We start from the raw sequence: 22,240 nt of genomic DNA on the forward strand, positions 1-22,240 counted from the left end.
AACTGTTGTGATATTTCTTCAAAGACCTTGGGATGTAATGACCACACTCATGGGTCCAGAGAGATCCTGCTGAGCCATTTGGCTTGAATGTTCAGGACTCCCCTCAGATTCTCAGTCCTGATGGATGAGAAATATTTCCAGGCCCCAGCTTCATGGCTTTCACCCTAGAATCCCTTGGAATAAGTTCTTCCTTGGTTGCTTATATATGCCTTGACCATTGTACAGTCCATTTTGACCAGAATGTATTGATCCCTGATAAGAAAGGAGAAATTGTGTAAAACCAGGTGGATCACCCTCACCCTCAGCTTCCTGCTCTGTCTGAGAAACTTCCTTTATGGCTCAGATATGGAAAAGGTGGTGGATGACCTTGAGAGTTCTCAGATGTTTGGAAGGCTCTCTAATAGGGATGAGCAAGGAATCTGTTTGTGGGAGGGAATCCTTTGGATTCCCTGGGCTTGGCTTTTCAGACTTAGGTCTGCTTTGTAGTGGTCCTGAATAAGAGTTCCTGGTGAGTGTGCCCCATGTGCAGCCCAAGCAATGCCCCTTTCTTGTGCTTGCCGCCACTGCCACAGCAAGCAGAGAAGGTGGTTAGTCACTGGGAATGGCTACTGTTGTACCTGCCTGCAGTTTTGCATGCTCTGCCCCTGGAACAGCTACTGCTAGAGCAGGTGTCCTCAAACTTTTTGAATAGGGGGCCAGTTGAAAGGCTGTGGTGACCATCGCGGGCCAGTGAGGTGGGGGTGCCTGGGGGCGCAGGCCGGTAAGTTGCCGTCGGGTGCACGTGTGCGGCGGTGGCTCACTCGCTCGGAGATCTCCCGGTGAGTCCAAAACCATCTCTGAGTGAGCAGTCACCACCTCCCCACCCGTGCTGCGAGGCAGCGGTAAGCACATGCATGCGGGAGGCAGGTGGCGGCGGCGGCTTGCTCGCTCGGAGACCATCTCTGAGAGAGCAAGCGAGCCACCACCTCCCCGCCCACAAAGTGCATGCCCGGGCGGCGAACGGGCCGGATGGATGGCCATGGCGGGCCAGATCCATCCCGCGGGCTGTAGTTTGAGGACCCATATGCTAGAGCATACAGGGAGGGATGCTCTCCTGGTGGGGGGCGAGGATATTCCATCTTGCCTAGAGACGGCATCCTCTATTAGTCTCAATAGGGCCCTTATTTTTTGATTCTGAAGCCATACAGTGGTTTGGGGTAACAGTTAGGGGGTAGGCCCTTTGGGCTGTGCCCACTGGAGTCTTAGGACAGAAACCATGCCTTTTGTGGGTTGGAATGGGGGGCTGGGGAGCAATTGGTGGGGCTTTGTTACCTTGAGATAGAAGTCATCAAGGAGCCTGCCTCCTTGACATGGGTCTCCCACCTGAATGCCTTGGTTTAGGCCTAGTCCTGTCGCCACCTGGGGGATCTCACCTGATTTTGTAGGCAGGAGTCATCTTTCTGGAGCACTGCCCAAGAAGGCCCCCATTGTAGCCTGCGCTTGATGTGTCACTCGATGCCCAGATTGGTGATATCTTGATGGCAGTGGCAGCAATGGTGGTCGCAAGTTCTATGCTGGCTTACCCTTACCATGCCAAGTGAACCACCTAGACTGGGCCTCAGTGCACAGTCTGTGAAGTGGCAGGTGTAGGACCTACAGTCTGGTCATTCTTTCCCTGAGAGAACTATCAACGACCTCCAGAGTACAGATCCATGCAGGTATGGGGGCCTGTAGCCCTGCTGGTAGAAAGACAACATATGGGTCTGCATTTTGTGTGCTTGTTTAGCAGCAGTTGCAGCTGCCCACAGGGGCAGCACATGAGGGGAGCTTCTCTTCAGCTTGGCTTCCCTCTTGTTGCTGAAGCTTCAGCCTGGGTTCATGTCATGATGGAACCTTCGCCTGCCACTCCCCTGCTCTTTGCTTTACTTCTTTCCTTATTTTTCCTCTCCTTTTCTTTTTGTTGTCCTAGCAGGCACAAGGGCTTGGAAAGTCTGCCTCTTACCATGAGGCCAGAAAAACAACTGGAGACTTCCAGGGAGGCCCCACCTCTTTAGGAAGTTCAGTAGAGTCTGTCTTCCCAATCCTGGAGGTGAGACCTCTTCAAAGCTAGCTGGTCTCCTGCACTCATGGGAGAAAAGGACCACAATTTGGTGGTAAGGCATATATGGAGTAGCCACTTGTGTATTGCTACAAAGAAGAAATACATCACACCCAAAAAATAATGTATAGCACGTACATATGGTATTTATGTGCAATGAACTTTTAGAAAAAAGTTATAATATAAACACATAAAATATTTCTAAGTATAGTGGGCTGGCCTGTGACCAGCTGGCCTGTATGTCTACTTTGTCTGCTGTCCAAGTGCTAATCTACAAATTGCTGATCTACAAATTCAAGGCCCCTGCTCCCTTTTCATGTGTGTATGTGGGTGGGGGGAGGGGATTGGACTTGGACTGAACAGCCCTTGAAATAGAAGACAGTGCTCTATGAAACAGGATTTATGGCCACCCTGCTTGCATGCCAAGGGCCCTAGGTTTAATCCAGCCATCCCTAGCCTGGTGCTTTCCAGATATGTTGGACTGCAGCTGAAGATGCTAGAGGTTATTCATCAGTACATCTGGAGAACCCCAGGTGGGGAATACTGTCATTTCAAGCTAGAGTTGGGAAAGCTTTGTCTAAAATCACCCCAGAGACCCGATGCCCTCCAGATGGTCCACTGGTTTGACTTGCATTAAAAAAAAAGCTTTCAGTGTTCTATGGAACTTAAATAAGTTTTGCTAGAGGTCCTCTAGCCTTTGCAACAGGCCTAGACCCTGTGATCAGGAATGCTGGGATGTTTCATCCAAAATAATCATACGATACCATATTCAGGAAGGCTGCTCTAGGAGCAGTAAGACTACTCTGCTAATGTTGGGGACATTTGAGGAAAAAGGCAATCAGATGTAAAGTTTAATGTGTGTGTGTCAGGAGGTTGTATTTGTGTTACAGGCAGATCTAGGACAATATGAATTTTAAGTTTTGTTTCTTAAAACTTTCTCTGATATTGGGTGTTACTGCTTCTCATTTTGTTGCAAAGCTCAGTTATCACTCCAAGTTGCTTAGAGGAAGAGCGGGCTGTACTTGTTGCAAGGCAGTGAAGAACTCTTAAACTATTTTATTAGTAGTTCCTTGTGTGCAACCAGAAGAAGCCTGTGTGACCAGAGTGGCACATTTAACCTATCAAAAGAAAGAAAGAGAGAGAGAGAATCGAAGGCACAGGAAAGAATTGTTCTTTTCATTTCCCCAAATAAGAAATCCTTGAGTGAAACTGAATGCAACCTGCCTACTCTTCACAAATCAATGTATCAAATACCAGAACTCAAGAGGCTTTGTTGCCTGCACTGTTAATGCTGTGAGGTCAAAATGTCAATTTTAACTTGCATTCCTCTTTGTTCAGAAAGGGTACTTTCTGTTCCTCTCTTTCTTGCACTTCTCTTTTCTGGTTTCTTCCTATTTCTTTTTCTTTTTCCTTTTTAAAAATTCTGCTCACCACTTAAAGCAGTAGTGGGAACCTGTGGCCCTTTGGATGTTGTTGGACTGCTATTCCCATCCGCTCAAGTCTCTATAGTCAGTGATGGGGGATGAGCTGAGTCCTAATCAAACAACAAGGACCACAAGTTGCACAGCCTTGTTTTAAATCTCTACAGAGAACTAGAATGTTTCTGCAACAGAAAGAGATGGTCCAGTCTAATGAATAAAGTAATCTGAAAACAGTTTCATTTCAATAGAATCATCATTTCCCATCATGCATTGTTGGAAACATATCATCCTAAGGCCCCAATCCAAATAATATATTAAGGATTTTTGAGATAACTCCCAGGTCTTCTAAGGAGGCCCCTGAGAAATAATAAATGGGATTGTAAAGGAAGCAAAACAGAGGTTGGCCAAGATACAGGGTGTGGAAACATATAGAGTTGCCTAATGTATGTAAAACCACATCCATCTTCCACATAAATCTGTATGGGAAAATACTGTTAGTGTGCACACATATTTTCTTTTAAATACTTGTTTCTCAACCAACATGCTTTGCTAAAGCATACATGTAAATATAAGCATGGTTTACAAGGTGATAGTATTTGATTTAATCAAATGCAAACAACACTCAAAATATTTTTTCTCCAGTTTATGATGAAGTAATGGTGTGTTGTATATGTATTTCAATTACTCTCTTTAGGACATCATCTTCCACCTGATTCTAGATTTCCATAGTAACGGGATTGGGTTTATGAGCAACCCAGTGAAACTTTTGAATTTCTATATGAATGTGTGTTGTTTTTGGTTAAAAATGCTAATTTCTTTAGTACTGGATTTAGCATAACTTAAATTACCATGGTTTCATAGTTCTAAACACAAGTGGATCCAACACTTCTTGAACTTGAATTGCTACCTTGGATGGATTTTAAATTGCAGTTGAATGAAAGCCCACACAAGATTCTTTGCAGAGCTTAAAATGAGATAGAATATTTAAAAAGAATGCCAGCCAAATACATTTTATGCATAACCACAGAAGTTTTCACTTCCTAGGAGTCAGACTTCAACTTGCTGCAGCAGGAATTATGGAAGTTGCAGTCTAGCACATTGCAGGGAGGGGAGGTGGGAGTCTACCTGCTGTAATATCTCCACTATGTTAGAAAGCCAGTGTGGGGTGGTGGATAGCATGTTGGGCTGGGACTCAGGTGATCTGGGTTATAGTCCTCACTAAGCCATCAAGCTCACTGGGTAATTTTGGGCTAGTTATGATTTCTGGCTAACCTACATCACAGGATTGTTGTTCTAAGGATAAAATGGAAAAGAGAACCTTGAGTTCCTTGCAAGAAGAAGAAAGGCAGTCTAAATGTAATTTAATAATAACATACAAGAAGAATGAATATACATATAAGGCTTGTTTCAAGTATTATGGTTTCACAGCTTTGGTTCCCAGAGAACAAGGAAATGTTTTGGACATTTTCTTGGACATTGTATTTCACACTAGATACCAATCCAAATATTTGTTACTCTTAAGTACTCTTGCCAAATGAGGCCCAGTGGCACAGCAGCCTAATGATGCTGGATGTGCTGACCCAAAATGGCTGACACTCCAGTGATTTGTGCCCCACACCATGTGACAGAGTGATCTACCCTGTCTTTCACCTCTGCTTCTGCCCACCAGCAGTTTGAAAGCATGTAATACTGCAAGTAGATAAATGGGTACCGCTCCAGTGGGGAAAGTTAGCTGTGTTCATGAGAAAGGGAGCTGGTGCTGGACCTGTTCAGGCGTGAGGCAAGGCATGGCGCGATTGGAGGAGGAACTCCCAATGAGCCAACAACCCGAACACCAGCTGGTCTACATGTGTGAAAGCTAGTTCACCCCCTACAGTGCACACTGGATAAGTGTGTGAGGGCAAACAGAGCGAACTAGCAATTGCAGTAGTAATTTGTGCAGTTTTACCCAGTCAATTTCCTTGTATGTCTCCCTACTCTACCTTTATGCTCTTGTAGAAGCTAAAATATACCAGGAAACTGACCAAGCAAAACTACATATAGTCTAATTTGTGTATAGAAGGCAAGGTATGGAGGGAAAATAACACTATGGGAAAGAAGGAACCTATTTTCACCATGGAAAAGCACTAAAAATAGGAAAAACAGAGGGAGAAATAGGTAGACCATATGGGAGTAGGACAGTATCTCCCACTTAGAATGTAATTATCTCAACTTTAATGCAATTATTTCAATATTTTATTATTTTTTAAATAAGAGGCTGCCTGAACAAGACACAGTAAATGGTGCAACAACACCAGGAATACTTATATCTGTTTTCCTCATGGGGTCTCATTCACTCTGTCCCATTCAGCTGCCTGTTACACTTTTTAAAAAATCTGTCTGGGAACTATAATAATTGCAGCAAAAAGTGCTCCAAAAAGAAGCAGTGAAAATGATGGAGGGCATGCATCCCATTTCTGTAATACCTGGCCATTCAGAGTAGTGGCAAAGAAGTAAAGGACACAGAACTCTCATTTTAATATCCAAGGTGGCGTGATGTTCATATTTGGCACTGTTTTTTCATCATGATTAGTTAACCATTCACAAGCCACCCTGGGAATGCATGGCTTGTCCCGTTGTCCAATGTGGCTTGCATTCAGAGTAGCTTGTGATGTCTGAACCCACAAGAAAGAGCTGTACATACCCTGTAGGAAATTTTCTATATAAGACTGTAAACATAGCTTAACAATGCCAAAAATTGCCATTTGCTGTTGTTCTAAGCATTATTATGTATTGTGCATAGCTTGCCCCTGGTAAGGGTGGCAAACTCAGTTGCTCCTCATGATCTCACTAACACTATCCCCTCTAATGTCTTGACATGACACTAGTCAACTTGCTGCTACACTTTATCGCCTTCCTAAATAATGACACTACTTTCCCCTGCTTTCAGGAATATTTACACATATTTAATAGTGTGTGTGTGGAGGGTTGCCACCTTTGGGGAGTTTTGCAAAGTTCACTTTTTTAACTTTTAGGAAGATTTGTGAAAATTCACATAAAGCACAGCAACTGGCCTTTATCAAATGTGTATAAATCTCCTTGAAAGTTTTTTTTTTAAAAAAAAAACTAAATATGTGCACATCTCCCCAAAGGCAGAGAACAAATATACAGAAGAACCCTGCACTAATGAGCAAGTTTGCACTCATTAGCAGACTAGTTTGTTGAAGTTTGGCCACAAGGACCTGTGGGATATGGGCCAGGAGCTGGCAAAAGTATCAAGGGTGAACAGAGCACAGCAAGCACAGAATGCCTGATTGTTGTTGGTTAGAAGTAACATAGGTGAGCAAGCAAATGACCAACCCTCTGTAGTTTATTTGCAGGAAGGTATATTACGATACTTGAATTAGCCCATTGTCTCTTAGCTTTAGCCCTTTCTAGGAGGGATATGGAGAAAATATATTGACAACTGCAAGTTTGCAAAAGATTTACTAAAAACCATTTATGTAAACCACTTATAATCTTATATAATCTGATATAAAATTCCAAGAATTATCTTTTGGCTTTGTTGCAAAGTACTGTTATCTACTTGAAGCCTTAAAGACAGTAATGATGGCTCAAAAATATATCATAAAATTTTCAGCATCTATATTTAATTTATATTCTTCTGTTAGTACAGAAGACTATGGTCCTTTATGTCTAAAGATTCTGGGAAGACCACGCTAGGAAAAGAACTGCTTAAGGATCTTGCTTTTTGCTGTTTATAGCTTTAGTTGATACAGCTTCTCTAAAAGTGCAAAACCTGTTTTTTATTAATATATGTGTTTTAAATATACTGTACATGTTTTATTGTCTAATATTGGATCTCGGCTAAGAACATCTTACTGAGCAGCCAAAAAAAAAAAAAAAAGTATTTGGCCTCTGTCAATATAGCCTAAAGGCAATTCCCTATTTATAACAGGATGCTAAAACACTACAATGGAATGCTATAGAGCATAATAATTTAACCTTAACAGGCCCACATAGAACAATATGTGATTTCTTCCACATTAAATTTCAAGTCAGATTCACTAGTCAAGTAATATGGCCCATTTTCTGAAAAAAAATCTAAAAAGAAATATTTCTGATATTAAAAATAGATGCATATTAATAATATAAGTACAAACAAAAATCATTTGCAGATCTGCCTCACTTGGATAGCTATTGCAGAGGCAACAATGAACTTTATTGGAAAGTGCTTGCATAGTCAATATATATACATTATAGCATTATTTAAACTAACTGCATATGCAGCAGTTTAAGCGGGTTATGAGAACAGAAAGTCCCATTTATAGCTTTTGGCTGCAACACATTCTAGAGCTTAGAACGGTTTTCACAAAAGGCCCATTATAAAGGTTTTTAAGGCTGACGTGTCTATTATTTGCAACTTTCACAATGTGTCTATACAAGTTCCATTGAAGTCAATGGAAACCTCACATACAAATAGACACTCTTCCATGGACTGAATTTGACCTTGAAGTCTCTCTCTCTCTCTCTCTCTCTCTCTCTCTCTCTCTCTCTCTCTCTCTCTCTCTCTCTCCCCCCCCCCCCCCACCCCCCCTCTTTCTAGATTGTGTTAGTAGACTTGGAACTGAAAACATGTTTTTTTTTTTCCCCCAGCTGAGTTAGTGCCCACCCAGGCACTTCTGTTCACTGGAAGTTGAAAATGAATAGCAAAGATTCATTCTGGCTTTATCTTCTGAACTATGCCAACTATGAAATGAATTGTCTGATCCAACTGTACAAAACCCCCAGGTAATTTCTTGTGGCATCAATATTTTTACGGCAACTAAGGAAGCAGTAGATTCAGTGAGATGCACCAAGGATCCCTTTGCAGTGTTGCAAAGGATGGTTGAAATCTGGTCTTGAATTAATGCATGGCCATGCATAATGAAGAAATCACACCCACCATGAAATTAAAAGGGATTTTCTCAAAGAGCAAAATCCTTCTTGGAGACATTTGTAGTAGCAAAATACCTTGGTTTGGCTGTCAGCCAGACTATTTTCAAATTCTCTGTTGTGCAGTCCTAGGAATGTTTACTCAGAAGTAGGCCCCTTTGGAATCACTGGGAATAACTTCCAAGCAAATGCTTTGCATTCAAGCTTTTAAGCAGAGTTTGAAGGATAGCACACTATACATCTTCAAGGTGGTAGCACAAAAAGAAACTTTTAAAATATACAACATATGTAGTTGTTGTTGTTAGTCGCGAAGTCGTGTCTGACCCATCGCAACCCCACGGACAACATTCCTCCAGGTCTTCCTGTCCTCAACCATCTCCCAGAGTCCACTTAAGCTCACACCAACTGCTTCAGTGACTCCATCCAGCCACCTCATCCTCTGCCGTCCCCTTCTTCTTTTGCCATCTATTGTTCCCAGCATTAGGCTCTTCTCCAGTGACTCCTTCTTTCTCATTAGGTGGCCAAAGTATTTGAGTTTCATCTTCAGTATCTGGCCTTCTAAAGAGCAGTCAGGGTTGATCTCCTCTAGCACTGACCGGTTTGATCGACTTGCGGTCCAAGGGACTAGCAGGAGTCTCCTCCAGCACCAAAATTCAAAGGCCTCAATCCTTCGGCGCTCTGTCTTCCTTATGGTCCAGCTTTCACAGCCATACATTGCAACTGAGAAAAACATAGCCTTGACTATACACACTTTTGTTGGCAGGGTGGTGTCTCTGCTTTTTAGTATGCTGTCTAGATTTGCAATAGCTTTCCTCCCAAGGAGCAAGCGTCTTTTAATTTCTTGACTGCAGTCCCTGTCCACAGTGATCTTGGAGCCCAGGAAAACAAAATCTGTCACTACCTCCATTTCTTCCCCATCTATTTGCCAGGAAGTAGTGAGAGGACCAGATGCCATGATATTAGTTTTCTTAATGTTGCGTTTCAAGCCAACTTTTTGCACTCTCCTCCTTCACCTGCATCAAGAGGCTCTTTAGTTCCTCTTCACTTTCTGCCATTAGAGTGGAATCATCTGCATATCTGAGGTTGTTGATATTTCTCCCAGCAATCTTAATTCCAACTGCTGATTCATCTAGCCCCACCTTTCTCATGATGTGCTCTGAATATAATTTGAATAGGCAGGGCGACAGTATACAGCCTTGCCGAACTCCTTTCTCAATTTTGAACCAATCAGTGGTTCCATGTCCACTTCACACTGTTGCTTCTTGACCCGCATATAGGTTTCTCAAGAGACAAATAAGATGGTCAGGTACTCCCATCTCTTTAAGAACTTGCCACAATTTGTTGTGATCCACACAATCAAAGGCTTTAGCAGAGTCAATGAAGCAGAAGTAGATCTTTTTCTGGAACTCCCTGGCTTTCTCCATGATGGCAATTTGATCTCTAGTTCCTGTGCCTCTTTGTAATCCTGCCTGTACTTCTGGTAGTTCTCGGTCCACATACTCCTGGAGCCTAGCTTGTAGGATTTTGAACATCACTTTGCTAGCATGTGAAATGAGTCCAATGGTGCGGTAGTTTGAACATTCTTTGGCATTGCCCTTCTTTGGGATCAGAATGTAAACTGACCTTTTCCAATCCTGTGGCCACTGTTGAGTTTTCCACATTTGCTGCCATATTGAGTGTAGCACTTTTACTGCATCGTCTTTTAAGATTTTGAATAGCTCAGCTGGAATACTGTCACCTCCACTAGCTTTGTTGTTGCTCAGACTGCCTAAGGCCCATTTGACTTCACATTCCAGGATGTCTGGCTCGAGGTCAGTGACCACACCATCATGGTTATCAGGGATGTTAAGCTCTTTCTTGTATAGTTCCTCTGCCACCACTTCTTAATCTGTCCTGCCTCTTTTAGGTCCCTGCCTTTTTGCTCTTTCATCATGCCCATCTTTGCATGAAATGTTCCCTTCATATCTCCAATTATCTTGAAGAGATCTCTGGTCCTCCCTATTCTATTGTTTTCTTCTATTTCTTTTCACTGTTCATTTAAGAAGGCATTCTTATCTCTTCTAGCTATTCTCTAGAATTCTGCATTCAGTTGGGTGTAACTTTCTCTTTCTCCCTTGCCTTTCGCTTCCCTTCTTTCCTCAGTTATTTGTAAAGCTTCCTCAGACAGCCATTTTGCTTTCTTGCATTTCTTTTTCTTTGGGATGGTTTTAGTTGCTACCTCTTGTACAATGTTGCGAACCTCCGTCCATAGTTCCTCAGACACTCTGTCTATCAGATCTAATTCCTTAAATCTATTTGTCACCTCTACTGTATATTCATCAGGAATATGATTTAGGTCATACTTGAGTGGCCTAGTGCTTTTCCTTACTTTGTTCAATTTAAGCCTAAACTTTGTAACAAGAAGCTCATGATCTGAGCCACAGCCAGCTCCTGGTCTAGTTTTTCCTGACTGTATAGAGCTTCTCCATCTGTGGTTGCAGAGCACATAGTCCATCTGATTTCTGTGTTGACTGTCTGGTGAGGTCAATGTGTAGAGTCATCTCTTGGGCTGTTGGAAAAGAGTGTTTGCTATGACCATCGTATTCTCTTGACAAAATTGTACCAGCCTGTGCCCTGCTTCATTTTGTACTCCCAGGCCAAACTTGCCTGTTATTCTGGTTATCTTTTGGCTTCCTACTTTAGCATTCCAATCCCCCATGATGATAAGGACATCCTTTTTGGTGTTAATTCTAGAAGGTGTTGTAGGCCTTCAAAGAACCAGTCAACTTCAGCCTCTTCAGCATCAGTGGTTGGGACATAGACTTGGACTATTGTGATGTTGAATGGTTTGCCCTGGATTCAAACTGAGATCATTCTGTCATTTTGGAGATTGTATCCCAGTACTGCTTTTCCTACTCTTTTATTGACTATGAAAGCTACTCCATTTCTTCTGAGGGATTCTTGCCCGCAGCAGTATACCTGATGGTCACCTGAATTAAATTCACCCATTCCTGTCCATTTTAGTTCACTGATTCCTAAGATGTCGATGTTCAGTCTTGTCATCTTGTTTGACCACATCCAGCTTGCCTTGATTCATAGATCTTACATTCCAGGTTCCTATGCAGTACTGTTCTTTACAGCATCGGACTCTCCTTTCACCACCAGGTACATCTACAACTGAGTGTCCTTTCGGCTTTGACCCAGTTGCTTCATTCTTTCTGGCGCTACTAGTACTAGCCCTCTGCTTTTCCACAGTAGCACATTGGACACCTTCTGACCTGAGGGGCTCATCTTCTGGCATCATATCTTTTTGCCTTTTGGTACTGTCCATGGGGTTTTCATGGCAAAGATACTGGAGTGGGTTGCCATTTCCTTCTCCAGTGGATCACCTTTTGTCAGAGCTCTCTGCTATGACCTGTCCATCTTGGGTGGCCCTGTACAGCATAGCTCATAGCTTCATTGAGCTACGCAAGCCCCTTTGCCTCGACAAGGCAGTGATCCATGAAGGAGATACAACATATAATTATGTATACAGTTTATCTAGTTTTAAGTCTCACCTGCTTTATTCTAAACAATATATTACAAATTGCTGTGACATAATTCATTTCTAGGTCATGACATAACATCTTTTTAGTGCACTGTTTAGAATAAAGAATAGTTTACATTCATATGCACAGCCCAAAATCTGGCATAGATTCAGTCATAATTCTACACCTATTACTTTGACATAGAATTCTCTAACTGAAAGCGATTTCCAAAGAACTGATTCATTTATTACTTGGGAAAAATATATTCTGGGTTCAATTTGAAATGGTAACTTAGAAAGTTCGGTACTTTCTGCTCAAATTTTCCCTCATAGTTCCATGAAATTGTTACAGTAGCTTATCCCTATTTGTTCCCTAGTTTTTAAGCTTGTTCAAATAGTTCCAGGCTTAGTCTTGCTTAAAATAGACCTATTGAAACAAACCAGACAAATTAGCCATAACTTATTTATAAGTTCCACTGATTTCAGTGCGCTTACGTTAAACATGAGAGTCTGGGTTCAACACACAGTACTTTAGAATACAGCAGGGGTGGCTAGATTTGCTCAGTGGAAGAGCTACATACAGTAAATGTCAGATGTCTGAGAGCTGCAAGATGTGAACAAATATTTATTATGATTTTATAGAAGTGTGTTCTTATCAATGTATTTTAATGTGCATGATAAGACACATAGACACCTGGAACACTAACTGTGGGATGACCTTCCAAAGAAATTGACCTTTAGAAACAAGAACTCCTCAAAGCAAATGTCATGTTAATCAAAAATAGCAGGATTTTGTACTGTTTTCACAGACAGAATCCTGGCAATTATACTTTAGTGGAAAGTGCTGAGAATTCTTTGTTAGAATTCTGACTTGAAGACCATGTACTATCAGAGACTTCCACATTCAGGAAGAGGGTCAAAAGAAAGTTGGCTTTCTTTTTAAAGCCAACAGGAGCAGTGCAGAATATGACGGGGTGAGTTTTCATAAGGCCGCTGGCCCAACCTGCTGTCTTCCTGAAAATGGAGCAAATAGCACATGGGAGGTTGTTACTTTCAGTATCTCTTCCTTTCCTACCCAATTACTCCATGCTCACTCGCAAAGGTATGTAGTAAGAGCTCACAGTCGGCTGGATCTTCTCCATCTTTAACTTCTTCACCAGGGGTAGGGTGGCAGCCAAGGTGGCTGCTGTTAAAGACAGGGAGGAAATGCCACCACCATCAGAATAGCCACTGCTATTGCTGTTACCTGCAGTAGCATCACTGGATTTGCCACCTGGAGCAGCAGTGGAGGTAGTACCACAAAAATGCCTTTGTGCTCATCAGCAGGAGTGGCTGGATAATGCTGGGGTGAGACTCAAGAAGAGAGTGGAATGGGCTGGTGGCCTTGGGAGAAGTCACCGCGATCATGCCCGTGCCCTCACTGGGATCCAGAATGGGGGTACTCTGAGCCCTGTGCGAATCACAAATTATACTCAAAAAGCCTTGGTTTGGCTATCTCTGAAATACAGAATAGGTGTCGTGCCTAACGACTCAAAGGAGTCATTAGCACGAGTGAGAGAACAAGAAGCTCCCAGCGAGAGTCAGGCCTTAGAGCAAGAAGATTTCTATTTGATGCCCATTGCACAAACATTCCCCCCGCCACCTGACTTTGACGAAGCTTTTCTTCAGCCAGAGCAAGTCAACATTCTTCAGAGAGATAACGTAGCTAGTGGAAGAACCCGTTGCTATGGAGAGTGCCCAACACAGGAGGAGACTTCACTGCTTGAGCCAATTAGAGGCAAGAGAAAGTGAAAGAAGAAGAGAGAGTTTATCTAGCCCTCATGGGGAGGGCGCTCCCGTCGGGTGAAGGGTGCGTCATACATCTCAGATAGGTCAGAAAGGAGGGGCCAACTGTGTTGCTTAGAACTACCATTAACAGCTCCTGTATTATTCCTTGCCTGCGTATCTTTGAAGTTATTTAGAATAAAAGGCTTTAAACCTTCATTGCCTGTTCCTGTGTGAGTAATTAGGAAGAGTGCTCTGGCCTCACAACAATAGGGTGGAAGAGCCAAGAAACTGTAAGCAGGAGAAGCTGTTTAATGTTTTCCCACTTGAGCCATTTTTTACTAAAAATTTCCTCCCAGATGTTCCACTCTCCGCCATCATGCAGTTATGAAGGGTGTATGATGCACAGATCACTTTGATGTAATTTGGCTCTGTACTACTGGAGAATGAAACCCCAGGATCCTTTTTATCTGTCACATGGCTTTACTTTTGTGAAATGACTGGTACTGCAAAATCAGTATTAAGTTAATTTCTTGGGCCTGCTAGTAATTTAAACCATTACAAAAGACCTGTTTGGCTGAGGTATACATATGAGAATATCACCTGCCAATAAAGATTAGAATCAAGCAAGTATGTTGGTCTGTTATGCTAACATTCACAGACTTCACAAAAATAATGCCTTTATTAATGCTACCCAAGAACCACAATATAGAATACATCTGATGTTTCCCAGAAACAATTAGCAGGGATGCAATCTGCAAATATTATTGGACTAGAGCTATTTTGGTTTTAAAATTTACATAGTTGAAGCTTTATGACATTGCTTCAGTACATAGTTGAATTATGGAATTCATTTCCAGAAGATGGAGTGCAGGCCACCAGTTCTGAAAGCTTTAAAAGCAGTTTGGATAAATTCATGAAGAATACAGTTAACATTAGCTATTAATCGTAATGGCTATATGATATCTCCAGTATCAGAGGCAGTATGCTTAGGTCCAAAAGTTGCTGGAGAATATGGATGGGAGGGTATTGTAGCATTTGTGCCCTCCTTGTGGGTCCTTTGGACAGTTGGTCACTGTGCAAATAGAATGTCAGATCCTTGGTCTGATCCAGAATGACTCTTATGTTTTCACTAATATGACTGCAGTGAAGCATTCTGAAGATAACCATTCTGAAGATACTAATGTTTCTAGTTGTATAATTATATGGTATAACAGCAATGCAGAATGAAACAGATTTAAATTGTACATATAGATATCTCTGTCCTACTCTAAAGTCTAAAATACTAAACTGTATGTTTTGCTTTGGCAAACTTCTTGCGCTGCAGTTTTTCAGGAAACACCTGCCAAATGTTTTAATTTCCTAATGATACCACTTTATCAACAATTTCCAGTTACGAGGTGTTACACTTTGACTATAAAGACACATATTGTTGTAGCAATTAATACCAATCAGTGGTCTAATTACACAGAGTTATGTCTCAATATTTCAGCTTTGCGGAAATGTGATCCCCTAGATAGTCCAAACGTTTTGATGTGTTCTTGTATTCCAACCCCATTAAGTATTTCACACATAGTTTTCACTTAAAATGTTAAAAGAGTTCCAACTCCTATACTTCGTTTTCTTTTTTGGCAGACCTGATCAATTTAGTGAAGCATCTAGTTTTTATAAATGAGCTGCTTGGCAGCCTAACAAAGCAGAAAGAGAGAGAGAGAGAGAGAGAGAGAGAGAGAGAAGAATTGCAAAAGCCTCCAATACAATCTTACACTGATGCTGCCATGTAAGCCCAACTGTTTTTACACTGAGTTTTAAAACAGCATATAGGATCCATTCAATTTTGGGATATCATTGAGAAATATTTTGTAATGCATAGAAAAATCCCACAGAGCATGGCACTTAATAAAGGTATAAAAGATGCTCTTTTTCCTGTTCAGTGTCCTATTTGGGATGAAAACTAGCAGGTTTTGACCACAGGGGAGCCATATTGCACAGCATCAGCCTTGCTAGCAACATCTTCTGTACCTTCATAGCACCTTTGTTTACTGTACCAGTACCAGAGAGTACCAGTGATTTGGCAGCCTTGACAAAGAAGATCAGTAGGAAGCCACTTATATGCAGGAACTTGAAGTAAATTTAATCTGCATTCAAAACAGAAGCTGAACAAAAAAGTGAAAAAGGGAAGCTGCATTGCAGGTAAGACCCAAGGCATATGTTCTTCCTTGTGAGCTCTGTGCATCATACAGATGGGCTGTGCACCTGCATGGTGCCTCATTTTGGGACAGTTCTATGGCTGAGGAATTTAGGCATGAAACCCTCTGCTGCTGTTGGATTACACATGTCCCTCATGGGTTCCTGCTTGTTCCCTTAGTTCTTCCTAGATCAGCATTGTGGCTGCATCTTGGAGAGAGTTTCTGATCTTTCTTGACTGCATTAACCGAAGAAAAAGACATTTTTAAAAACCTCAGTCTTCTGTTGTTATCTCTCTCAAACTTCACAATCAGTTCTTAGCATGTGGGTGTGTGGCTTTAAAAACCATTTTTTAAAAGTGGGGCCAATGTGATGGTAAGTTACTGCTACAGAGAGGGACAACCCCCTTTCCTTTTTTTGCCTAGGTGAGGGTTGTATTGTGGATGCTTGCCTTCATTCTCATGTGTTCACCAAGCAAGCAAGAAATAACTGTTTGATTGCCTTAGAAGAGATCCCTAGAAGCTGTTGGGCTCTGCAAAACAGGACGGACATGGTGATGCCTGTTCCACATTGCATAGAACCATTCATATCTGCTTCTACTATATGCATGGTTCCAGCCATTTCTACATAAGCATTCAGCTGGACTATTCCCATTTCTTACAGTTCCACATTGGTTCTGACCCTTATGAGTTCAAAGTCCTATTATTTGGTCTGTCAACAGCACCAAGGATCTTTACTAAATGTAAGGCTGTTGTGTGCACCCACCTGAGCCTTCAAGGGGTACAAATCCACCTTTATCTAGATGGCAGGTTGTTAGTGGCTGCTTCCAAAAATGAACTTTTCGAATCCATTTTGAAGGCATGTATTCTTCTCCAGGAACTTGGATTGTGTATTAACAATGAAAATCCATGCTTACTCCCTCATAGACCATCACATACATCAGAGCCTGCCTGAACGCTTTGTTAGCCCAAGTCTATCTACCATCAGACTGTTTCAAGAAATTCACCATATCAGCTCTTCACCTTCACTCCGAACCAAGATCTACCATTTGTAGAATTCAGCAACTACTAGGACATAGGGCATCTACTGTGGCAGTAGTCCAGTATGCACAGCTGTGCATGAGACCACTCCAATTGCAGTTTATGAAGGCATACAGTACCATCCCAACTGCAACTCACCTCAGAAATATCTCGTACTGGCCCGATGCATAAAAGTGAGGTACCCTGGTGGATGAACAAGTCCAACTTCATCCAAGGACTACCTTTCATGCTGCCAGAACCAATAGTGACAGTGACTAAGAACATATCACTTACCATTTGGAGTACCGACTCTGGGCATTACCAAATGCAAGGCCTATGGACTGGATCAGACCGGAGAAAGCATTTCAACCATCTAGAATTCCTTGCTGTCCACAAGGCACTAATCTCTTTCCAAAAGATACTGAACAGGAAACATATCAAGTTGCCTCAGACAATACAACAGTAGTATTCTATCTCAACAAACAGTGGCACAAGGTCCGCTTCTCTAAATCATCTAACCATAGAAATACGGGACTGGTGTATCCACCAGAACATATCTCTGGTTGCTGTCCATGTGGCAGGCACGCTGAATACCATGGCAGATGCCCTCAGTAAGATGCCATTCCAGCCACAGGAATGAGAACTGAATGTAGATATCAGGAATCACATCTTTGTTGTCTGGGGCATGCTGTCCACCAACCTGTTCGCAACGGAGAACAATGCTGCATACAGCGCCTACTGCTCCCTACAATCACCTCCTCCAACCTCGATGCTGGTAGTGAGTCACAGTGTAGAAGACAGTACTGATAGCCTCTACACGGGGAAAATTATGCGACTCTACTCCAGCTCAGGACCAAACTTGGCTCCTCACCCTGACTGCTTCACCGTGGAGAGATGTACCTGATCCAGAAACATTGTAGTATTACTTCTCATAGTATGGACAGTACGGTTCCCCACTTTTTCCCTCTCCAGCAGACCTAGACAAGCCTTAGAAACATAGCACTTTTAGTTGAGTTTAATGTTTTACAAAATAACATACATCAGAATTAAAATCTCTTTGAAATGTGGGATAAGCATTTGCCAATGTGAAGAGTTGAATCCAAACTGGAATATCTCCTCCTTCATTCCCTTTCATAATGATTCTGGCTCTGTCCTCAGGGTGGTCCTGTTGCTTAAGGACTTATATTTCTTTATTGTCCATCAGCTCAGAGGCTCCCTGCACAGTTTACAAATCGTGCAAATGTTGAACATTTCTTTACTGGTCTGCTCTCTTTACCTGATGTCCTTCCCACTCAGTTCTGAAATTTCTCCTTCTTTTTCCAAGGCGGGCTGGTGCTTACACTCTTCACTTGGGAATCTTGAAACTGCAAGGTCACTGCTTCCCTCTGCCCCCTCCTTAGAATTGGACAAATATTAGGAGACTAATAAGGGAGAGCTGGGTTGCTCTCTACACATAGAGGGCTCGTTATGAATACAGACCAAGACATTGATCTATTTCCCTGCTATTAGATTTGGATCATCATCATGGGTGGCCCTTAACTCCAAGGAGGCCCTATGAGAGGAGTGTTATAAGAGACAGGACCATGAACCCTACTGTCGGCATATAGAGCCACCATCACTGCCCCATGACTTATCCTTATGTTAATAGGTCCATGCAGGAATTACCAGGGGCAAGGGTCCCCAGCCTTTTGGAGCTGTGGGTATATTTGGAAATTTCAGCAAATTCTGTGGGAACAACTACAAATCAACTCTCATGGATGTGGCTAGTCATATACTGACTGCCATGGGAGTCTGACTAGGCAAAGATAAATAATTGGACCAAGTTAACTGAATACAAGCAGACAAATTGAAAGACCAATTCATATATTTGACCCCACCTAAGCTCAATAAAATACCCATTTAAGGTTGCAATCCTATGCACTCTTACATGGAATTTGATGAAAATTCTGAGAAGATCTACATAGGATTGCCCTTTCTCATCCTAGCAATGCACATGCTGTCCTCAACGTCCAAAAAGTGGAAAAACCCTTTCCCTACCTCAGTCCAAAGCTCACCCGACTATTCCACAACTTTTACTTTTACTTCCTCTTCTGTTGCCAAAGTCCAGCCCGATAAGGTGATCCATATGTCTGTGAATGAGATAAGGGGCTGAGAAAGGAAAAAGAGTAAGGCTGAGAAGAAAGAAAAAGGAAAAAGAGTAAGGCTGAGAAGAATAAGACACATCAAAATAAATGAGTTAGAGGAAGAGAAGAGCATGGTTAGGTTCCAGATCCAGGAAAGAAAGACAAGACAAGCAGGAGAGGAACAGCACAAGTGAGGGGAGAAGGAGGAAAGATGGAGAATAAGCAAGGCAAATGATAGCAGAGAAAAAAGGCCAGGAGGAAGGCTGGAATGGAGGAGAAAAGATAAATAAACCAGTAGGGGAGATAAAGAGCAAGAGGAGAGACTGGGAGAAGAGGCAAAGAACATTTGGTAAAGGTCAATATGACTTGAAGAAGATGTGTAAGGCCAGGAAGAAGCTACTCTTTTCTTCTCTTCTTGTCCACCTAACTGATAACTAGCAAGTTCAGAAGCGAGGAGGAGAACCTGGCCTCCTGTTTTAAAAATTGAAAAGCATTTTTGCAAAATGGGGGGGAGGGAGTGAAAAGATCAATGGATGCCCTGGAAGTCCTCACAAGTGCACTGACACCTTGTTGAGACCCTTGGGTGAATGGCCTTTGATTGCTCAATTTGAATTTCCTTCTCTGGAAGTCGCCAGATAGCTTAGAAATACCCCAGTGGAAGAAACCTTCCTTTTACCTTCAACAGACTGACAAGAAGGCAAGAGTTTGTCACACTGCAGAGCCAAAGCTGTTCCTCACCTATAAAGTGCCTTGGTTGGTTAAGTATGTTTTAATGAGCTAATTCTGTGTTTCGTGTTATTTTAAACGCAGCTCACCATTTCTGAACTTTTCTTTGCTTGGTCCTTAAATAAACATGCTCAGCTGGAAATGAGTTGATGTAGGCATTTTGCCTATTCTGACATGGCCCACTGAGACCACTTAGTGCATTCTACCACTGTTTTAAGGCATTTAAAGGAGGCTTACCCCTCTCCATAAATATAAACCATAATCCCCGATGTGCATATGCAGGCTAAGTCCGATTATAAATTCCATGATTGTTAGAAGTGGACCTCTGAAATAGCCAACAAAGGATGGCCTACAGCTTATGCTACCTTGTCGATTTGGAAGTGTAGATTCCTACAGGCTTGCAATCAAATTAGGTGCAATCCCAGCCAAAACAGTCTGGATCACAGGAATTTTCCTTTCTGTGGAGAGCTTCTGGCCACTGTGTGGGGTGACTGAGGAATTTTTTCTTATTCTATTGGGATTTAATGACAGATCAAGGCCAAAAGTCTTCATGCCTGCCTCCTGCTGAAAAATAATAGAAACCCCACCCCACAACTAATTCTTACAAGTAAGCCTAGATGCCTGTAACTTAACAAGTCTCCATAGCCCTTTGAAGGACTATACTTCTAAGACTTTTAATTTGGAGACTAGACCCCAAAGAAAAGCCTTCAACCCCCAAGTTTTGGAGCTTAGTGCTAAAGATTCTGCCTCTGTGCAGCTGATTATAGGAATTAAGCTTCAGTGCTAAACATGCTCTTGCTCTCTGTTTCTGACTGATCTCTGCCATCTCCCACAATTGTTGCTTTCTCAGAAGAGACCTTGATATCAGCTATCTTCAAATGACAGTTACACAAATCGTAACAATTAGGTGTCTTTGCAAGAAACAGGGAAGAGGCCGTCAGGAAAATAGCCTCATATGTTTATTCCTGAGTAGATAGCTAAAGGATTTTTTCCAGAATATTTGTGAGACAAATCACCAAGGTAAAAACATCAGTATTATATATTCAGTATGTAATATTGTTCAGACTAGCTACTGCTGAAACACAGAACCATATCACTGTGAATCATGTGAGCCGTCCCGAGGCTATATAGCAAGGGGACGGCATACAAAAATTCTAAAAAATAAATCAGTCAGGTAGTTTTGTTGCATATGACCTGAAATAGACAAACTAAGAATTTATTATTAAAGTATCAAATACTTACTAAATATTTCAGTTAAAGAACCTATTTCTCTCTATAGGCTTATGATCTAAAAGCCATGGCATTAAAGGAAAACCTGAACAAGAAGAGGAAAACAAGCAAACTCAGACACCCATTTTTAAAGTTACCTAGTAGTTCTTCTAAGTAACTAGAAGAGAACCAGTCCAGCCAAGTAAGAGCCAAATAACCTCTAGATTCTCATCTGGGCTGATGAACTGGGCCTTGCTTGTCCCACTTCACCCCTTGCTGCAGCTTCTGGTTAGCCTTCTGTAAACACAAAAACAGATCACCAAATGATCCATTCTCTTTCACACTGCTACAAGTGGTGAATTAGGCAGAAAGCAGGCAGTGGGATCCACCCACTCTGGGCATGGCGAGGGGATGGAATGGATAAACACAGAACAAAGATATAGCCCTCAACAGGGCCATAGTATGCTTTAGTTCCATTTCAGAAGCTGACAATGTGGTGGCATTAAAAACAAGGTATTCTGAAGCTGTAATGCTTATTTTAAAAAAAAAAAAAATCAAATAAAGCAGCTTAATTGGTCCCCATAACTCTAGTAGTTTGTTCTTTCTTTCTTTCAAAGCAAGACTCCAGTGCCCTAAATATCTGGTATGACAGCATGGCCTTTCCCAGGGGTGGGAAGTTTCATCAGCTGAATTCTTTTCCTTAGCATACAACTATTAAAGGCTCAGGGAACTCTGCCAAAAGCAAGCTATAATCCTATGTTCAGCTGATACTTGAACTGCATAATCAGGGAACTAACCAAGTATATCTTGCATATATTTACATATTGCAGCACTTCAAGAAAAGTGTTCTTCTTTTATATCAATGTAAGTAAAAATTAAAAAAGGGCTGCCACAATTTTTAAGAAAGAAAATTAGGTCACTTTTTTCATTACACAGCTATATACTTTGTACTTTTTTTGTTTGTTTTCTGACAACTGCAACTGATAGTTCTATGGTTATTCTTTATCATTTTCTTCAGATAATATGTCATATGTTCCAGTTTGTACAATTTGGTGGAAAAGGAACAGTCCCAACAGTTATAACCTTGCCAGAATTAGGCAGTTTAAATCCTACTGACATCCAGGAAATTGAAACAATCTCTGCACACAATTGCAGCCAATATAAGCATTGCCCAATGTTCTTCCTCAATCTTTGTGTGCACGCCCAGTTTCAAGACCTTTGTTCAACAAAAACAGGTACAAAAGCCTGTTCTACAAGGCAAAGAACTGTCCTAACTCACAATTAAAGTTATTAGT

General features: G+C 41.8%; 1 protein-coding gene across 1 annotated transcript in view; it reads left to right on the top strand.

Annotated features, from left to right (window-relative positions):
• The first annotated feature begins 15,629 nt into the window (after positions 1 to 15,629).
• Positions 15,630 to 22,240, top strand: part of PRSS35 (serine protease 35) — a 32,788-nt gene continuing 26,177 nt past the window's right edge. The window contains exon 1 of the mRNA XM_044421583.1: positions 15,630 to 15,642. The gene's annotated coding sequence lies outside the window, so the exon portion shown is untranslated. The remainder of the gene's footprint in view (positions 15,643 to 22,240) is intronic.

Source organism: Varanus komodoensis, unplaced genomic scaffold (assembly GCF_004798865.1).
Source record: "Varanus komodoensis strain SLA01 unplaced genomic scaffold, ASM479886v1 scaffold12, whole genome shotgun sequence".
Lineage (NCBI taxonomy): Eukaryota > Metazoa > Chordata > Lepidosauria > Squamata > Varanidae > Varanus > Varanus komodoensis.